Source organism: Dipodomys merriami, unplaced genomic scaffold (assembly GCF_024711535.1).
Source record: "Dipodomys merriami isolate MVZ:Mamm:240054 unplaced genomic scaffold, mDipMer1.0.p SCAF_179, whole genome shotgun sequence".
Lineage (NCBI taxonomy): Eukaryota > Metazoa > Chordata > Mammalia > Rodentia > Heteromyidae > Dipodomys > Dipodomys merriami.
This window is the reverse complement of record NW_027203148.1, coordinates 2,455,659-2,473,630: the sequence shown is the minus strand read 5'-3', so window position 1 is coordinate 2,473,630 and position 17,972 is coordinate 2,455,659. Positions and strand designations below refer to the sequence as shown.

General features: G+C 33.8%; 1 non-coding gene across 1 annotated transcript; it reads left to right on the top strand.

The window, feature by feature from the left end:
• Positions 1-344: 344 nt before the first annotated feature.
• Positions 345-451, top strand: LOC138829920 (U6 spliceosomal RNA). Its single transcript, XR_011372787.1, has one exon. It is a non-coding gene; the product is annotated as a U6 spliceosomal RNA (small nuclear RNA).
• The last annotated feature ends 17,521 nt before the right edge of the window (positions 452-17,972 follow it).

The following is a 17,972-nucleotide window of genomic DNA, read 5'->3' as shown; positions in this document are numbered from 1 at the left end:
AGGTGGACCCGTTGCAACAATGAGAAGTACAAGTTGTCATGTCGAAAACGAACTTTACAACTTTGGTGGGGGGGGGAGGAGGAGCCGGGGGAGGAGGCTGGGAAGAGTTGTGAAGAGTAAACAAAGGAAGAGGCTGCAATGCTTGATAAGAAATGTACTCATTATATTGCCCATGTAATTGTAACCCCTCTGTACAGTGTGTTCACAGAAAATAAAAAGAAAAAGAAAAAAAGAAAAAAAGAAATATATGGTTGTAAAATTTCACGACAATTCTTTTGAACTTCCTTTTTTTTCAATTGTGCAGTTTAAATAATCAATTGCACTTTAGATATAAAAAATATTCTGTGCTCAATTCAGCATCACATACACTAACATTGGAACGATACAGAGAAGATTAGCATGGCACCTGCACAAGGATGACATGCAAATTCGTGGAGTGCTCCAGATTTTTACAACAGAAGCTGGAGGGGATGTGGCCACAAGGGAACCATACAGCATTGTTGGTGGGAATGTAAACGTGTTCAACCACTTTGGAAAGCATTATGGAGGTTCCTCAAAAGATTGCCCATAAAGCTCCCCTTTGACCCAGCAATCCCACTTTTGGGGATTTACCTAAATGACCACAAACAATACCATACTAAAACTACTATCACAACTATGTTTATTGCAGCAATATTTATGATAGCTAAGATATGGAACCAACTTAGATGTCCCTTCTAGATGAATGGATCAAGAATATGTGGTATATATACACAATGGAATTCTATGCCTCCATCAGAAAGAATTACATTGCCCCATTTGTTAGGAAATGGAAAGACTTGTAAAAAAATATATTAAGTGAAGTCAACCAGGCCCAAAGAAAATTGCCAGTGGGTTTACAAAGTTGTGTTTAATACCACTTCTATGATGGCTTAATGCTTTGTAAACAGAAGTCATTAGAGAAATGCAATTCAAAATTACTATGATACTACTTCATAACTATTATAACCCTCATCAAAAAAAAATCAAAAGAACCAGGTGTGGTGGTAAAGACTTGTAATTCGAAGCGTTTAGGAGGTAGGAGTAAAAGGATTTGGGTCTGAGGTCATCTTGGGTCCTGCACACAGTAAAAACCTGCCCTTTTAAAAAACTCAAAAGGTAATAATGTTGGCTGATGAGAGTGTGGAGAAAGGGAAACTTTCTACACTCTTGGTCAAAATACAGGTTACTATTCTCCTTGTAGAAAATAGTATGCAGTTTTCTAAAGAAATCCAAAGTTGAAATATCATCTGATCCACCAATCATGTGATTATTTCTCTCTGAGTAACTTGTATATATATATATCTGTATTTCATTGTTATTCACATTATTCACAAAAGCCAAGATAATAAACTGTGGTGCATGCACAAATATATTTTTATGTTTCATCCTTAAAACGAGACTTCTCCCATTATCCACAACCTATAATGACCTGAATGATGTATTCTAAATGAGGAAAAATGTTGTCTTCTGATTTTTGTAAACACACACACACACACACACACACACACACACACACACACACACACACACACACACACACACACACACACACACACACACACCTCAAACATTAAGAGAGAATTTTTTAAAGTAGAATTGCTGGGGGATTTAGGTCATAATGTAGAAAATAGTAGAGATACAGGATGAACCGCTATAGATTTGTAATTTACAACATGAGGATACAGGGGACAACACTGGCCTTACATAGGAATGAAGCTAAATAAGTAGGAGTTGTTATTCCTTATAGGGGTTGTTCTTTTGGGTGTTCTTCCTCCAGTAATGGATAAGAGAAACATAATTCTTTAAATATACCTGCCTGTTTGCAGAAATAATAACAAACAATACAGCAATAATTTTGTATGCTCAACATAGGACAAAATGTCAAATTAAAATACATGAGATTATCCTTGGTGTAAACTAATTATTACAAATAAGGGAAACTCTGGGACCTATATTTTTTTAAGTCTGGCTTACTTAATATAATTTTTTTCCAAGAACTTCCATTTCCTTACAAATGAGGTGGTATCATTCTTTCTGATGAAAGCATAGTATTCCGTGTGTGTGTGTGTGTGTGTGTGTGTGTGTGTGTGTGTGTGTGTGTGTGTGATTTTCTTGATCCATTCATCTACTGAGGGGCCTCTAGATTGATTCCATATCTTATCTATGGTAAATAATACTGTGATAAACATAATTGTGCTGGTAGCTTTACTGTGGCATTGCTTGTGGCCACCTGGTTAAATGCCCAGAAGCGAGATTACTGGGTAATAGAGGAGCATTATTGTGTACATCAAGGATAATCTTAGTAGATGAGCAGAATAGCCCTCTAGCTATGTACATATGACCGTATAAGATGATTCCAAGTGAAATGAACTCCAAGACATGTTTTTTGTTGTTGTTGTTTTTTGTTGTTGTTGTTCTTAATGTACTGCATGATTTCTTTTTATCCTTTTGTGTTTTCCCCACCTATAGTTTATCCCCTGTAGTCGCTGTATTTGGTTTTGATTAACATTTGATTAATGTTTAATATTTAGTCACTGTATTTGATTTTGAATAACCCTGGTTATTGTAAATATGTTGATATGAACTAGGTTAGGGAAAGGGAAAAATGGTGAGACAAAGGACAAGGGGGAGAAGACAATATGTTGGAAATAATCTTGGAGGGGCTGTTGGGAGGGAAGAAGGAGAAAAATGGGGGAAGGGATAACAAATTAGAAAAGAAATAAATTCATTACCTTATTTAGGTAACTATAATCCCTCTGTACATTACCTTGACAGTAAAATTTAAATAAACAAAATAAAATAAAGAATGGATGAGAAGGGGAAACAAAGGAGGAGGCAACAATGCTTGATAAGAAATTTATTCATTATCTTACCCATGTAATTGTAATCCCTCTGTACGGTATTTTCACAATAAAAATAAACTAAAATAAAATACATGAGGACAGCAATACAGGATATGGGACTGGGGAAAATACTATACTAAGAGTAGAACAGATGTGGAGAGCAGAAATTTTACTTTAACATAGGAAGTAATTAACTAGCATACAGATTTTCAGCCTCATGTCAGTAACTAATCAGCAAACCAATAGAGATAAAATAGAAAACTAAACAATAAAGATGAAGACACAACTTGGACCAAAAATAACAAATGACACAATTAGGAAACAAATAACAAGCTGGTAAGTTTAAAAATATTAACTATAATTCTATTAACAGTTGTTTACATCACAATTTGTTAGAACTGTAATTCAAATCACAGTTTAGTACTATATCATTTTAATAAGTTACTTATTATTGATTTCTTAATGTTGAATCCTTAATATATAATTTTACTTATAGCAGCTATAGAAAAGAAGAAAGTGAATCTAATTTTAATAATATAGTTCATGAATTGTAAAATTGAGAAGCATTGGAATTTAAACAAATAATATATCATTACTTTTTAATTCTGTGAATTAATGTAATAATTCTAAGTGTATTCTACAATTAGCACTCATCTTAACATCAAATAATAAATTATTGCAAATGACTTTTGGTATTAAGTGGAAGGGTTCAGCACTGTGGTAAAATTCACACCACACAGAACAAGAGAGTATGACTCCTCTCATCTAGCATAAACTGTGGAAATTTGATTTCTACATGCACGTTAAATTCCTGTCTAGGTAACGTCTATAAAATTATATACAATTATATACACGAGGAGTATTTCAGATGATACATAAAAGTCATATACATTAATTATTTTTCTGCACCAAATAAGTATCTATAGAGAGACTGCATTTCTGAGTAGATGATGGTTTATGTGTGCCAGATTATTCATATTAAGGCTTATTTTATATTTTTGACATTGTTTCTACAGTTGGATTTAATTTTTCATAAGGGGTTAAGTGTATTATATTGGATATATGAAAGTAAATGGAATCTTTATTCTATTAATCCTTTGCCACTTGTCTAATCCCAATATAAATTATCCATGTGTTTGAAGTAATGAAAATAACAATAGATTTTTTGTTAAAATAACAATAGATATAAGCACAATAAATCATTCTGTAGTAGACAAGTATTTTCACCTTTATTTTGATAGTTGGTCCTCTTTTACACTACAGAATATTCTTGGGAAAAAGTGCTCCAGGCTGACCACAACTGCAGAATATTATGGTTTGATCTATAATAAGATAAGGAAGGAAGGGGAACCTTTCTTCCTAAAGTCTGCTCCCAGGAATGTGATCAGTTGTATGGTGGTGACTTGGAGATGAACATTTCCAATGAACAGTCATCTTAACAAGCCATCTTGATATAACATTTCTCTAATTGGTTATAGAGGATTTTTTATGGCTTTGCAAGGATGCCAGATTGCCTCATTTTGAGACAATTTAAACAGGAATTTAGTCACCTGTTCTTTGTATCTTTAGGAGAAAAACCCATTGACTCTAAGCCAGGGGATCACAAAGGCTCAGAAAAGCTACTACCTTCAATAGTGATCCTAGACTTCTAAAAACAAAACAAAACAAAACAAAACAAACAAAAAACACTCCAGTAAGCACAGCCAGTCAGGGCTGCTATCACAGACTACATGCAGTCAGGCCAGAAACAGAAGTTGAGAGTCATTTAGTTGATAATATATTTTTATGAGACAGACTCAAATGAGACTCCAGAGATAGGGTCAGAAAGACTGATGAGAGGGACTAAAATTGATCACACGAAGATTGGAAAGTAGAATTGCTTGTAGAACAAATAAATCATAGAAAGCCTGTGCATGTAAGAACAAGACAGCAGACCAAATTCCAGAAATGCACATTATCTTAGAGGTCAACTTAATGAATTATCAATGGAAATCTTTGAAATCTTAACTATTTGACCACATGTGGGAGGACAATTGCTGAAGAGAAAGAAAATATCATCAGTCTGTTAGGAGGTCCAGTATCACATTAGGAATTAATAAAACACAGATTTGTAATAAAAAGAGAAAACAATTATTCCAACTGAGGGGTTCATTTGTTTTGATGTAACAGTTCTTGATTTAGGTGCTAGCAATTAACATACAATTGATCCAGTCCCACAGCTGAGTTGATATTGACTGCAGTATTCCTACATAAAGGGAAAGAGAAACTTTACAAATATCTGATGAAATGAGTTGAGGATGAAGTGTTCTAATAGTGATATCTGAGGTTTAGACACAGGTGAAGAGGTGGATTTTCTTTTCTAAAATTCCCCCATTTTTATCCTGGTGCCAGTGGCTCACAACTGTAATCCTAGCTACTCAGGAAGCTGAGGACTGTGGTTCAAAGCCCCCTGGGCAGGAAAGTCCCTGAGACTCATATCTCCATTTAACCACAGGAAAACCAGAAGTTGCACTGTGGCTCAAGAGGTAGAGAACTCACCTTGAGTTGAAGAGCTCAAGGACAGTGCCCAAGCCCAGACTTCAAGCCCTTCAGACTAACAACAAAAAAATCTCCCTTTTCTTGGACTGCCTACCTCTTTTCCTAACATTCAACAAAGAAGCCTTTTTATCACCCACAACATTTAATTCCTATCCTAGCTACTGCAAATAGAATGATTTGGTTTCTCATGTCAAAAGTTCATATTTGAAGAAACAAATAACAGCAGTGGTAACGTTTTGCAAGTCCTTGAACTCTGGGCCTGTGTTATGCAGGTAGCTTTCATGTGAGATTGTTTGTTATTTATTGAATTACTGCCGATGAGGGGAATTACTGGGTCTTAAGGGAGATCTATATTTAGTCTTTTCAGGAAACTCTGTATTGCATTCCACAGTGGATGAACAAGTGTAATTTCCCACCAACAGTGTAATAGAGTTCCCAATTGGCTACATCCATGTCAATATTTGCTATTGTTAGCTTTCTTGATAATGGCCATTCTAACTGGGACGAGATAGAATCAGTCTTGTTTATTTGTAGATTTGTAGGCACCTTCTAGCTACCATAAATGAATGAATCCATGAAACTTATATTGCTCTGAGTCTGTATTCCGTTCTTTTTGCTCTTAGTATAATTTTACCAAGCCTTTCATTTTCCTTAAGACTGGTGAAAAGTCATCCTTTCTGATGGGGGAATAGAATTCCTCTCTCTCTCTCTCTCTCTCTCTCTCTCTCTCTCTCTCTCTCTCTCTCTCTCTCTCTCTCTCTCTCTCTCTCTCTCTCTCTCTCTCTCTCTCTCTCTCTCTTCTCTCTCTCTCTCTCTCTTTCTCTCTCTGTGTGTAAGACCACTATAGGCCCATGAGTTCATTTCTAAGCCTTCTGTTTCATCTGTAATTTTGTAATTCCGTATTAAATTTGGATTGCTTTCTTTATTGTATTGAAGTATATAGTTGGGATTTTGATGAGTATTGCATTGTCAATTGTTTGGGGGCAGTATTGCAGTTTCTTCATGTAAATTCTTCCAACCAGGAGCATTAAAAGATTTTCCATTTCCTTGAGTCTCCTTCAATTTCCCTTTTTAGATTTTTAAAGTTTTCACAGTAGAGGTCCTTCACATTTTTAATTAAATTAATTAATTCCTGTTGTTGTTTTGTTTAGTTTAGATTTGATTTGATTTTGAAACTAATACATATGAGGTTGTTTTTTGGATTTCAGCCTGGATCTTCCCATTGTTGGTAACACAGAAAAACTACTGACTCTTGTGGTTTTATACCCTGTTGCTTTGCTGAAGGCTAGTGTCACCTTTAGTAACTTGGAGGAGGAAGCTATAGAGTCCTTTAAATACAGGAACATTTCATCTGCAAAAAAGGGATAGTTTTACTTCTGCCCTATTTGGATCCCCTTTATGTTTTTCTCTTGCCTATTGCTCTTGCTAGAAAGTCCACTACCATATTGAAGAGTAGTGCAGAGAGTGGACATCCTTGTCTCATTCCTGATGTTAATGTCTCCGTGCTTCCACGGTTAGGTAAATGCTAATTATCTCTGTCATATGTGTGTGTGTGTGTGTGTGTGTGTGTGTGTGATATGTGTTTCATATATATATATGTGTGTGTGAGTCATATATGTGTGTGTGTGTGTGTGTGTGTGTGTGTGTGTGTGTGTGTGTATTATATTGAGGAATGTTCCATGCATTCCTAGCTTCTCAGACCTTTTAATCATAAAGGGGTATTGGAGCTTGTTAAAAGCTATTACTACATCCCTATAGACGATCATGTGTTTCTTGTCCCTGCTTCTGCTGATGGTTTGTATTATGATTATTGACAAGAATATTCAATCCAATTGTATCCTAGGGTGAATCCTATTTGATCATACAATATTATTTTTTGTTAGTTGCTGAGAATTTTATTAAGAAGTTCTGCATAATTGCTTATCAAAGAGTTGGGTTCATAGTTCTCTTTCTTTGGTGAGTCCCTATGTGATTTGAGGAAGAGTCTAATTCTAGCTTCATAGAATGTGTTTGATAATTCCATTTCCCTTTCTATCCATTGAAGAGTTACATCTGTGTATTGTAAGTTCTTTGCAGGCCTTAATTTCATGGTAAGTTCATTGAGGCCTAGATTTTTCTGGAATGGGAAGTGGTTTACTGACATTTCATTTTCATTTCTTCTTATGTGTTACTTCTTGCTTCAGATCCAGTATAGGAAAGCATCAATTTCTCCAAGATTCTCCAGGTGATTGACGTAAGATTTTCAAAGTACTCTCTTATAACTTCTCAATTTTGCTTATATCTGTTGTGTTGTCTCATTTTTGTCTCTGATTTTCTGTATTTGGATGAGTTCTCTTTTTGTTTTGTTTTTTTTTATTATGAAGGTGATATACAGAGAGATGGGTTACAGTTACATAAGTAATGAGTACATTTTTAACAGTGTTACCCCTTCCTTATTTTTTCGTGCTTCCCCCAACCCTGACATCCCACTCCCACAAAATTGTAAAGCTTATTTCTAACATAGCGTCTAGTGAATATCACTGTTGCTTTGGTTAATCTTTGTCGACCATTTCTGTGATTTCCCTTCCCTTCCCCAAATCAGATTAACTTATGTATAAGACAAAGGGTACAGAAATCAAAAACAGTAACTACAGGGAATAAACCAAAGGGTAAAAACTAAATAGAAATAACTAAAAACAATTCACTATACAATCATCTTGTATCCATTTCTTGGAGCTCATTTCGATAAGCATCATTTTATGGTGATATGCATATTGCTATTGAGCTATTGGGAATATCCTAGACATATACTAGTTTTTCCAAATGAGTCAAAATATGTAGCCTATGATGCTTTGGGTCTGGCTTGTTTGAATTATTATGTTTCCAAATGATTTAATTTCCTTACAAATGGGGCAATTTCATTCATTCTGATGAAAGCATAGAATTTTCTTGTGAATATATATGACCTTTTCTTGATCCATCATTGCTGGGTCATCGGGGAGCTCTAGTGAGGAACCTTTATACTTTTTTTTACAGAGTATTTGAACAAGTTTACATTTCCACCAATAGTGAGTGTAGTAATGTTCCTTTTTGGCCATATCCCCACCAGCCCAGCATCTGATATTATTAGTTTTCTTCGTAATGGTCAATCAAACTGGGGTGAGGTGGAATCTCAATTTTGCTTTGATTTGCATTTCTTTTATGGCCAGAAATGTTGCATATTTTTCATGTATCTATTGGCCATTCATATTTCTTCTTCAGAGAGGTCTCTCCTTAAATCTTAAGCCCACTTATATTATGAGGGTTGTTGTTTCTATGAGGATTTGTTTTTTTGGGGGGGTTAACTTTTGGAGCTCTAAGAATATTTGAGATTGAGGTCATTGTATGTTGCAGAGCAACTAAAGACCTTCTCCCAATCTGTGTGTTTTTACTTATCTTTCTATCTATATAAGGTCTCTTTTAAGTCAGATTTGGTAAGGGTCTGTCAAGTCTGTTAATTTATTGAAAGGACCAGCTCTGTTTTGTTGATCTTTCTATGTTTTATTTTGTCTTTATTTAGTTATTTCTGACTTAATTTTTTCATTTGTTTCCGCCCACTTAGGTTTGGACTTGTTCCTCTCTTCAAAGAGCTTTAGGTACATAACAAAAATACTGATTTGAGATTTCCCCAATTGCTTGATGTAGGCATTCAAAGCTATAAATTTTTCTGTAAGTACTGCATTTAATATGTCCCAGAGGAGCTGGTATTTTGTGTGTTCATTTTTGTTAAATTCCAGAAACTTTCAGATTTCTATGCTAATCTCTTCAGTGTCCTACTGGTCATTCAGCAATATGTTGTTCAGTCTTCATGGGTTTGACAATTATTTTTGCTTTAGCTGTTTAATTGTAAGTTTATTCTGCTGTGGTCTGACAAGGTATGGGAATTCAATTAATTTTTCTTTCAATTTGGACAGAATTTCTGTGTGACATAGGATAGGTTGTATTTTGGAGAATCTTCCATGACCTGCTGCAAAGAATGTATATACTGACACTGAGTGTATATTCTGTAGATGTCTCTTAGGGCTAGGTGGTCAATGCAATTATTTAGGTCTTCAGTTTCTTGGTTGAGTTTCTCTTGAATAACCAATCCATGCATGACAATGATGGGTTGAAATGTGTTTAAAGGTTATGTAGTATTTGGTTGATGATGTGGGGTGCTCCAGGATTCAGGGCTATGATATTAAACTTGATATATCCTCCTAATGGAGAGCTGCCTTTATCAATATGTAATGTCTCTTCCTACTAATTTTAATTTGAATTCTATATTATTTTATGTTAGTAATTCTACTGTGGCCTGTTTATGCTGTCCATTTGCTTGAAAATTTTCCTTCCAGCCTTTCAGTTTGAGTATGTGTTTGTTTTTGTCAATGAAATGTATCTCTAGTGGAAACTGGATGGATGTGTCTTGTTTTTTGAAACTACTATCTAATCTGTGTTTTCTTTTTTTGGGGGGGGTCCAGTTGTGGGGCCTGAACTCTGGGCCTGGGCGCTGTCCCTCAGCTCTTCAGTTCAAGGCTAGTGCTCTACCACTTGAGCCACAGCACCACTTCTGACTTTTTTTTCTTCTGCTTATGTGGTGTTGGGGAATCGAACCCAGGGCCTCAGGCATGCAAGGCAAGCACTCTACCACTGAGCCACCTTCCCAGCCCCTAATCTGTGTTTTCTAATTGGAAATTTATGTCCATTGATATTGAGAGTTGAGGCTGGGAAATATATAATAATTCCTGCTATTTCATACACCTGCTGTTAGGAGCTGTGCCTCATCTATTCTTATTATATTTACTTTTTTCTCTGGTAGGGAGCATTTTATATAACCAGTTGCTGTTCTTCTTGACCTTCTCTATGTAGGATATATTTGATTAATTTCAATCTTGCCGATTTGGTGGAGATAAATTGTTTCAAGTTCTCTTTGTCATGAAATATTTTTTATATATCCTTTAAATGTAAAGGAGAGATTTGCTTGGGACAATATTCACGGTTGGTAGTTGTTTGCCTTTAACGTTTGCCATATATCATGCCAGGCTCTCCTTTTTACCATATCGGCTAAGAAATCATTATTTATTCTGAATGTATATCCTTTATAAATAATCAGTCTTTTCTCCTGGCAGCTTTAAGAATCCTTTCCTTGATCTCTTATGATCCTCTAATGGATTATGATGTGGTGGTGGGTTGTTCTGTTCTGGTATTCTCTGGTTTTCTAAAGGCTTCTCTTCTCTGAATGAGCCTATCTCTTTGGATGTTTGGCATGTTCTCTGCTTGAATTCTGTAATATGTTTCCCATCCATTTTGTTTCCTGCTCTTCTCCTTCTTGATACCTATCTCCCCCAAGTTTGATCTTCTAACTGAATCTGGAACTTCCAGCAAGACCGTTTCTTATTTCTTGGATTTGTTCTAAATGATTATCTCCTCTTTTCTATTAGACCTAGTCTGTCTTTGACGCCCAACATTATCTTCTATGTCATCTTTTCGCTGTAGAGACTTTCTATTTTGTTTTGGATTTCTCTGTCTCCTAATTGGTCATTTTTAGGGCTTCTATCTTTATTAAAGCTTTGTTTTAGGTCTTGTGTGGACTTTGTTTACATCTTTTCTTTGGGTAGGGGCACTGGAGGGGTTGGTTTTTTAGCTGTATCTTCTCTCATACCTGTTAACTAGGTATCTATTTTTTTTCCTTGGACTCCTTTGCCTTCTCAGAATTTATTTATCTTTCTGTTTGTAGTCTACATGAATTATTTTGCTAATCTTTGGTTGGTCTCATCTTGTTCACAAATTTCCGTGTGGAGGTTTTGTATCTTTTCGTTAATCACATTTTTCAGCATTACTTTTAATGTATTTTGAATACTATCTTCTAGGTCCTTAACTGTCTGTTCTAATGTCTGGTCATTTCCTGTGTGAAGTATACTACCTTGGCATCAGTTTTCTTGTATTTTTCTGATTTGTTTTGTCCATTTGGAGGATTTATTGGCTTTCATTTGGGGGATCTATGATCTTAACAGGTGACTCTCTATGTTCTTGGTTGATTTGCCAGGTGTTGGTTTGGTCTTCTGTTGTGATTTGTTTTTCTAGACTTAGGTTTTTGTCTAGACCGTTAAGTATAGGATTAGAGATCATTTGTGGTGAAATGTTGTCATGTTAATACTTGTGGTTCCAAAGACAGTTCGAACTGTCCAGTGGTAAGGTGAATTGTGTCTGTGTTTGGATGTGGCTGTCGCTGTTCCTGCTTTTTTCCCATGTGGCCCTTTTATTTCCACAGTGCAGCTGTGCTTTTTTTTCACAGCAGTCACCTGCCTGGCTAGGTAAGTTATCATAGATTTCTGTTTCCTTGTGAAAACAGTATAAAAATCTTCTTTTGAATTATATATCTATATATAATTATACCTGACTTGGTTTGACCTGCTAGAAGTGGAGTACCTGCTAGGACTCTAAATCTCTGTTTCATTAGCTAGAGCTAGGGTAATTTTCTGTTGTTATTCTGCCATTGTTTTTCCACTTCCTCAGGTTTATTTTTGATATTGTGGCTTTTTTCACATAATTTAGGATTTGTGATGGTTGTATCCGGTTATTTTTGTGTTTCTGTTTGTGTTACTTTGAAATAGTGATTTCAGGTGTCTATGAAGAGACAGTAATAATATGAAATGTATGTTATTACATTGAAAGAAAGAGAGCAGACATTTTAACCTTTTGCTACAAGTAAATTAATATTAAGCAAAACTAAGGAAAATAATTACTTATTTACTCTTTAGAGGATGAGTATAGTACTCTTGGATATCTTGGAGGAAAAGATTTTAGACTCATTACAACTGATTCCTTACATTGAAATTATAGGCTAACCATTCTTTTTCAGAAGACAAAAGCTTCAGTTATTTCATATTAGTATTATAAAATCATAATACCTGCATATTGGTTTGTTTTCATCTGCAATTTTCAATTCCATTCTTAATCCATTAGGTATCTAGGGCTTTGAATGACCAATTCCTTAAAATACATATATTTCTTATATTGTGATGTATATCTAAGTAATATAAATATGAATTCATCTCTCCATCGCATCTTGAGCTACATTCATATGTAATTTACGCAGTCTCAAGCATGAAACATATTTTACTCTTTTCTATGTTTTAATCAATATATCCCTTCTCTTTAGAAATATGTTCTCATATTTTTCTAGAAATATGTCTCTCATCTTTCTCATGTTTCTCATCATATTGCTCCAGTGAACATCATGTGTTTTCAGTACTTTAATTGAAATAAATATAAAGTTTTGAACATGAAGACACCCTCCCATTATCACTTTAAAGTAAAACTTTGGGGACTATTTTATATATAAAAATTAAAAAGTACAATGCAAATGTTTGTACATGGATGATCCAATGATTAAGTCAATTAGAACCAAGAGGTACCAGAACATTGTCTCAATTTATTTAAAGGCACCAAAATATTAGTGCTCATGAATATCACTCATTGTTAGAAAATGGCTAGTCATAACAAAGTTTATATTATATTTGAAATTTAAAAAATGAAAATTACACCCAGATTTGCTGTCAGTATCCTGTTTCCAGGGATACATTTTTTTCAGCAAACAGGGAAGCAAAAAATAAGGAAAGATATAAAATCAGACTGTCTTTCCTTAAGATGATAAGTACACGCAAATCGTGTGATTTATTCAAAGATATGATAAACAGTCATAAGAGGATATGTGATCAGAAGTGATATGTAAGCAAAATAACTGGAAAATTGTATATGTAAATTTTGCTTCCAATATAAGATTACAAGTTTTCAATTCATGAGCCTATTGAACAAGATTTTGTATCTGTAATACAGATCCTGTATTCTACATTTTAGACATAGTCCAATTTCTCTTACCTCAGGTCCTGATCAATATTCTTCTACTTGCATGATGTCAATTGCTACTAAAGTAACAAGTTATGTCTTTTTTTCATTTCTAGATCCAATAAATTTTAGTATTTTGGATTAGTAGTATAAATTCATGGAGTTTGCTTTGATGTCAAGTTTGAGGATCCTGTATTCAGGGTATTGTGAATTGGCCTGAAGCAGCCAGGAACATATTATGAATATACAGACAGAGTATACTAAGATCTAGGTACTTGATCTCAGAGAAAGATAAAGGTCCAGGCATGATTTTGAAGCCAAGATAAAGCAATGGAGCAAACATCAGTCAACTATTATTACAAATGAATGGAACTGATCTCTGATGTGTCTGGTGGCAGCTCTGTGTGTGTGTGTGTTTGTGTGTGTGTGTGTGTGTGTGTGTGTGTGTGTGTGTATAGAGAGAATTTTAGTGTATCTTCCATATTTACAGTCCATAGAGCATTACTTGCTATGGAGAAGGTGCTCATATCAGGCTCTGATACCACTGTCATCACTTTTAACTGCTAAAAGCACTTGCTTAATCTCTAATTAAAAAGAAAAAAATAAACTAACATCTTACAGGATTGTTTTGGTAATTAATTGGTATATTGAAGGCCAAAGGGAGGTATTGGAGATTATTATAATCTTTTTCCTCTCTTCTGATTATTACAGAGCAATAGTTGTGATTTTCAGGACTCTCTTTCAATGTACTCACAGCTGAATTACTAATATGCTTAATAATATGAAAGATATGATACAGAAATAGATCAGCCAGCAAGCACAAAGAACTAGTGAAAAGATCAAACTTTTGAGCAGGGTTGCCACATCATTTAGGAATGCAATTCCTTCATATGAACTTCAAATTTTGTGGCTTTCTTTGTGTGATTAAAAGGTAAGAAAGTAGAAGCAAGAATTCCTTTTCAGCCAAGTAGAAAATGCTCATGATTCCATTCTCATGTTGCAAATTTCCGTTCCATAAACACTCTTCATTAGAGTGCTTTCATTTAATATACTTCAGCACATCATCATTCCCTGTTGGAAACAGGCAAAAAGATAATTTTGTTTGAATATTATCTTATGTAAAATAGTGTGTATAGGCATGATTTGTATAATTACAGATGTTTGTAATAAATGTAAGTAGGAATCATGTCACAACTAAAAATATACATAAAATCACATAACAAGACTAGAAGTCACAGCATTTTGTGCATAAATACATACATTAGATTAGTGCAAAATTTCTATTTTGAGAAAAACTTCATATGAAAGTATAATGCACTTTACTAAGGGTTGAAACATTTTATTGAAAAATATATTTCTTAGAGATATTTTTGCTTCATAATTTTAAGAAGAAAAATGATCCCAAAGTAATTATTTTTTTACTGTTTTCCTGTTTCCATGTGTTTAACCTTCAAATTAGAAATCCAGATATATGATTTAATTTAACCAAAAATATTTATTGAGTATAAAGTCCTTCTACTCTCTTCATTTTTCACACTAAGATCACCAAATATGATGAGTCTGAAATAATTAGTGTATTTTTTACCTATGTTAATATTATTTACAATGTGAGTGAAATGTTTAAAAAGTAGTATTTATTTTAGCTTAATTGCTCTGAAGAGACAATAAATGATATAATCAAAGGCTTAAAATGATTAGATTTAAAATTTAGAATTCAGGAAATGGTTTTGACCACTCTGGTTACTGGAGCCTTCACTACAACCTCATGAAACAATTTATATTGATGAAGCAAAAATCTGAGTTTAGCCATTTATGAATAAAAAGTCATATAGTTCTGAATATGTAGAGTTACATATCAAACATAGAATATTTAGCTTTTAAATACTTGAATATGCTAGCACATTTAATTGCAGGGTAAGTACTTGTTCTGAAAGGAGATAAAATTGCATTTATTTTGAAATGTAAACCTAAGTATTCATTTGAATAAAAGACAATGTTTAAAATATCACTCATTCAAGAAAGAAGATGTACAGTTAGTTGTTTTTCATGCCAATTATGTTCTCTAAATTTACTATAAATACTAGATTAGTAAACCTAATTCATTACTTTCTGGGAAATAGAAATTCAATTTCCTAAAACTCATGACTATAACTTTTTCTCAAACAATTGCTAAGTAATTGTTTTATATTTTTTGTCATGGGATATTATTTGATATATTTTTATTCATTAAGTTAAATAATTGGCCAATAACAATATAAATTATGCATGAACAAAGTTTATCTAATACAAATATTTCTTTCACAAGACATATCATGGCTCTCTTAAGGAACACGAGAAAGCAGTGTGCTCTTTATTAATTTTTAGTTATTTTCTTAATAGTTATTAATTGTCAGAAGTGGCAATTCTATAATATATTTAAAGCATTTGATTATACTCCTTCTATTTCCTTTTCATTGCTCCTTTCTCCAAAGATCTTCTGCTTTTCACATAAAATTACATCTTCATATACGTGCATATAAACTAATTTGGAATATTTAAGCTAAACTGCAACTTAATTCAAGATCTACAGTGGATTAATAGGATGAATAAAAACTTCAATATTTTTTGTTAACTTCTGACTTGAGTTATCACTATTATTATGGTTAGGGTTAGGATCCCAGACAGAATTAGAATTAGAATTAGAGAAATAGAAAATTTAGGTTCAACACAGGATGACCCATTGCAACAATGATATGCACAAGACATTATGTTGAAAATGAACTTTACACCCTGGGGAGGTTGGAGTAAGGGAAGTGGGGAGGGATGGGATAGTGGGAGAACAAGACAGAAGGGGGTAACAATGCTCAACAAGAAATGTACTCCTTATGTTACACGTGTACTTAATCCCTCTTTAAAGCATCTTTACAACAAAATAAATTTTTTAAAAGAATAATGAAAAATAAAACCTGCCAGTACATAGGAAAACACTTAAAAATTTTAGGTTCAAAATGCAAGTAAAATTTAGACCTACATGCTGAGCAAGAGTTACAATAAATGTGAAAAGGCTTCTTCTTAACATGATGATTCAGATATATGTAGGCTTAGAATTAGGCAAGGTGTTCCAGTTAGAGTTGGGTTAGGATGAGAAAAAAGATATAAGATATTGTGTAAAGCTGCCACATATTTTAAGAAGAATGAAGGGCATCAAAGTTAGAATGAATTTAAACCAGTGTTACTTTAAACATTCAGATATAATTTGGTTTAAAGTGTGAGATACTTTGTTTGTTCTAGCTAGGGATAGGGAAGGATAAGCTTTACTGTCAATTTTACTTTTACACTAAGAAGTAGAAGCAAAAAATGTGTGATTAAATAGAATCTGGACAATTTTCCTTACATAAACCATTTGGTGTTAAATCAGACGGTGATTAAGATTAGGTTTCTGGTTAACCGGGGTTGAGGATAGAGTAAAGAAATGGGGTAAATTAGTGGCTTGCACCTATTATCCTAGCTACTCAGGAAACTGATTTCTGAGGATCACAGTTCAAAGCTAGCCCGGGCAGGAAAGTACGTGGACTTATCTCCAATTAACCACCAGAAAACCCAAAAGTGGTGCTGTGGCTCAAGTGGTAAAGCACACACCTTGAGCTAAAGAACTCAGGGATTTTTTTTTTTGAGCTAAAGACTTAAAGAGAGACTTCTCTGAAGAGGAAATAAGAATGGCCAATAGACACATGAAGAAATGCTTAATTTCTATAAAAAAAAACAAAAAGAAATATTTCAAGATTATATTTAGGCTATTTCATAACCAACATAGACTTTATATGAAAATATCCAGGAAAAGAAAATAATTGCTCATAATGGTGAATAGGATGAGGGCATTGAGATTTTATTGACCCTGTTCCTCTTTTCTACAGCCTTGGGATTGAAAAACAAAAAAAAAAAAACAAAACAAAACTGAGCTATGACAAAAGATAATTAATTACTCATATTTAGAATTTAATAATGAAGGAAATGGGTGGTGCCAGATGAACATGCTCAGTGTATGACTAGAACATATCTTTTATCCAACCAGCTTCAGAAAGATCAATAAAGAGATCAGAGAGAGAATGTAAAAAAAAAAAAAAAAAAAAAAAAAAAAAAAACTCAGGGATTGTGCCCCGGCCCAGAGTTCAAGCCCTACGACCGACAAAAAGAAAAAAGAAATGTGTTAAATGATGAGTAAAGCTGAACTTATTTTAGGTTCTAGGAATTCAGGAAATACTGGGATAATGGAAGTACAATTTATTTCATAATATCAGGAATTGAGATCAATGGGTATAATGATTCCTGTTATGGAACAAGATATATTCCGAATTAAGAGTGAGAAAATCTGTAGGGTTTACAGAAAACCTGAAATTTATTTCAAGAATTATAAGTGGAATTTCAGTTAGGATTGCAGAAAACGAGCATTTTTCATAAATTTTAGAATTGGGATACTATTAGTATCAAGGTTATGGTTAGGATTCGAGCCATGGTTAGCGTTAGAGTGGAGAAGAAAATGAGGCTCAAACTGAAGGTAAATTTTAGAATAAGCCTGGTAATTAGAATGAATGTGAACTAGAGTATTGCTATTAATATTAGAATCTACTTACAATTAGGCTTATGGTTATTGTCAATGTTCCAGTTAAGATTAAGTTAGGGTTAGAAAATGACTAAGATATTCGAAAAAATGAAATCTATTTTTGGAAGGCTTATTTGAATCAAGTT